The sequence below is a fragment of the Onychomys torridus genome, chromosome 15 (genome assembly GCF_903995425.1).
Source record: "Onychomys torridus chromosome 15, mOncTor1.1, whole genome shotgun sequence".
NCBI classification, from domain to species: domain Eukaryota; kingdom Metazoa; phylum Chordata; class Mammalia; order Rodentia; family Cricetidae; genus Onychomys; species Onychomys torridus.
Window position 1 is genome coordinate 36,721,966 of NC_050457.1, and position 3,841 is coordinate 36,725,806.

At 42.6% G+C, this 3,841-nt stretch overlaps 1 non-coding gene across 1 annotated transcript; it reads left to right on the plus strand.

The window, feature by feature from the left end:
• Positions 1–413: 413 nt before the first annotated feature.
• LOC118596603 lies at positions 414–520 on the plus strand. The gene has a single exon (XR_004946713.1). It is a non-coding gene; the product is annotated as a U6 spliceosomal RNA (small nuclear RNA).
• The last annotated feature ends 3,321 nt before the right edge of the window (positions 521–3,841 follow it).

Genomic DNA, 3,841 nt, shown 5'->3' on the forward strand with positions numbered 1-3,841 from the left:
AAGTGAGTGATAGAGAGATTAGACAGCTGTCTTTGTTAGGGTTTCTATTGCTGTGAAGAGACACTATGACAACAGCAACTCTCCTCTTTCTTTCTTTCTTTTTTTTCTTCTTTCTTTCTTTCTTTCTTTCTCTCTCTCTCTTTCTTTTTCTTTTCTTTTTTTCTTTTTTTTTTTTTTTTGGTTTTTTGAGACAGGGTTTCTTTGTATAGCTCTGGTTATCCTGGAATTCACTATGTAGACCAGGCTGGCCTTGAACTCACAGAGATCCACCTGCCTCTGCCTCCCTGAGTGCTGGGATTAAAGGCGTGTGCCACCACTGATTATAAACTCTTATAAAGAAAAACATTTAAGTGAGGCTAACAGTTATTGGTGAAATTAATAAGGCCACTCCACATAGTTAAAAGCGAGGTTTGGTGCTCACTTTGGCAGCACATAGACTAAAATTGGAATAATACAGAGAAGTTTAGCATGGCCCCTGTGCAAGGATGACATGCAAATTCATGAAGTGTTCCATATTTTAAAAAAAAAAAAAAGGAGGTTTATTTTGTGGGGTAACTTACAAGTGAAGGGATAGGCAACAGGGTCTGGGAAAGCTGTGGTGGTGTTCTCTGGAGAACTCTGCTCTGTCTACCTCCAGTGTCCAGGGTCCAGGAACCAAGAAAGCCAGTGCATCCGGTCTTCAGGGTCCTCTCTCAGCCCCGCCTTGTAGGCGTGACAGTCACTAAAGCCTCAATGGGGGTTGGAACTTCCAGATCAAAGCTAGAATGGCTACCCACTACAAACAGTTCAGAGGCTCTGTCCAATTATCATCAAGGCGGGGAGCATGGCAGTGTTCAGGCAGACATGGTGCTGGCTACATCTTGATCAGAAGGCCACAGGAAATGAACTGTGAAACTGGGTGGTATCTTGAGCATAGGAAACCTCAAAACCCGCCCCCACAGTGACACACTTCTGCCAACAAAGCCACGCCTCCTACCAATGCCACTTCCTATGAGCTTATAGGGGCCAATTACATTCAAACTTCCCTAGCGGCTCAGTGGTGCGGCTGCACAGTCACTGTGTCTTTTTATATGGTTATTTATTGGTCCCTTGGCCCAAAGAATTAGCTCCCTAGGAGGCCAGGAAGCACTGCACTTCCCCTCCCCCGACCTGGCTGAGTGGATCTAATTAGGTTTGGTCCGTGCAGACGTAGTCTGGGGGCCGGGAAGACGAATAATTTCCCACAGTCAAGGGAGCCACTCGGAATGAGCCTCATGTTTGCACTTTCTCATTTCTTCCTTCCTTCCTTTCTTTTTTTTTGACATTTTATACAGACCACACAGAAGGGCCCATAAAATTATTTAAGCACTTTAAAACTCTTTAAAATAAGACATTGCCTGTGAACACCTCTTTCATTTGCTTCAGTAAGGGATTCACCTCACTAGGATGTCATGGAGATTTATGCACAAGAGAGGAGGCGTGCATTCCTAGTAAACCCCAGGAAGATTTTGTTATTGCTGTCACGACTCTCATGACTACTCTAAGGAGAGAAAGGAAGATAGATGCCACTCTGCGGGCTACAGCTGTACAGGAAGCCACACTGATACGGAAGACGGAAAGGAACTGAAAGGTTGAAGTTCCATCATGAGTAGTGGAAGCCTGTGCTTCATGAGTTTGTAAATGTGAATGGTACAAGGAGGCGGGGAAGGCCAGCACCTAGAAAGGATAAGACATCCTTAATAGCTCTTGCAGGGCAGGAGAGTGAGGGTTAAGACCGCTAGACAAGCTTATCGATTCAGCTGCATTATTCACACTGGCCACTAGAGGTCGGCCCTGCACAGTATTCCCTGCTCAGAACCCCAGCTGCAGTGTTCCCTGAAAGTCTCCATTTCTGCAGAATATTCTGATACCTCAGACCAGATCATCTTTGTGACGAAGACTCTGTCTTTCTTGCAAAGTGTTTAGCAACGTACCCGACCACTAGAAGCCAGAAGTCACAGACCCTTAGCCATGGCAATAAGTACCTCCAATTGCTAATTATCCTCTTGTGGGGGAGAAATTGCCCTTGACTGACAATCACAGGTGTATCAGTTATTCCATTGTTAGAAGGTTCAAATATCTCTTTCCTCAAGATTCTTGTTTATCCCAGAGTCAATGGACAAACGCTATAAAAAGACACAAGTCTCCAGTCATTTCTTAGATACAGGGGGGGCTTTGAGTGGGGGTTGTCAGGTGTGATAGGGGCTCAAATGCTAATGGATATCACTACCTGCTCTCTGTGTCTTTCAGAATCTTCCTCCAAGAGTTCAGACTACAGGAAGCAAGGCGTTTTGTGGATTTCCTTACACTGAAGGTTTGGGTCATTTGGACGGCTTCGTTAGTCACTGTGGGGAGGGATGTGCACATTTAAAATGAAGAAAAGACCTGAGAGGGTGTTGTGTAACCTTAGCAGTTGAGTCTATCACGGAAAGCTTGCAGGCCCCACAGAATCCAAAAACAGAGCTCAACAGCAATCGAAGTCTCAACAGCTAATTCTTCAGCACTTACTTTTTTTTTAAAATCATGATTAGCAACTCTTCGATTTATTCAAAGCAATTCAGTTTCAAAAACTAAAGTTACAGCAGTCAGAAAAAAACAAAAACAAAAACAAAAAACAAAATAGTCAGAAACATGGAAACATGTGACTGGCATTTCCTGTCCTTGTGTTTAACACTGTGGTGGCTTTATTCAAAATGCAGTTGCACAAAAGTGTTAACTTTAAAGCCTCTAAGGACTTGACATACTACTGAACACACACAGTATGAAGAGCGTTAAAACAGAACCCAGAACTCCTATGGAACAGAAAGCCCACCCTTGCTTATTTGCATGAAAATACCACCAACAGAGTTAGATAAATCTTAATAGTTGTCTAGGCCCTGTGTGCTGTTTTTAAACCTGAGAACTCTAATTTTGATTGTGCAATAGATGACTGATTAAAAAGTCAATACATAGATTTCCTTTCTAAAAATAAGCCTTTATTTTGAACCTGGTATAGTGTGCAAAGAGAATTCTTGGGAACCAAAGCAGACATTCCAATTACCAAAATGAGGAAAATGTTAGTCCTTTGGAGATGCCAGTACTGAATTTATCACACATTTATTTCTGTCAGGTATGCAGCCTTGTTAGCTTTTCTGAAAATAACTTCTACCTGTTATTCTAAAACACCAGGCCAAAGAGCTTAAATTTAAATAGCGACAGCCACACTATTGTGAGCAATTTCTACGTGTCCCAGCAAGTTCACTTAGTAGCCATCAGGAAGTACACACCCTTGCCTCAAATGGTTTTCTATTTTTAAGAGAAATAAATCCCAACTCCAATACCGATTTTCAAACAGTCTTCCAACTGCCATTATAGTCCAATCAAACGCTACAGCTGATCAATACAGGAGAATACTTAAAAGGTTCAACTCAGAAATACGATAAATACTTCCCAGCACTGGTATCCAAATCACCTAGGAAAACAACTTAGAAATTAGACTTGAACGTGTTATTAGTTATCAGCAGGCGATCAGTTTGGCCTCTGAGACAGGAGAATGCTGCTGCTTTAGCCTAATACAGCTTCGTGTGATGTCAACACGGGAATAAGCTGTGCAATAAGCAAAGCCTGCTCTGTCTCTGTCTCTCTCTCTCTGTCTCTCTCTCTCTCTGTCTCTCTCTCTGTCTCTCTCTCTCATTCTTGGATGGCAGTGTGAAGCAGCGTGGGATCGGCCATCAGCCTTCCAGGGCTCTGTGACAACGGATTTGCCTTATTCTGTGTTAGTGAGTTGTTTTCCTCAGTATTATTCTTTAATAAATAGTCTTTTTTTTTATCAGTTATCTGTGGA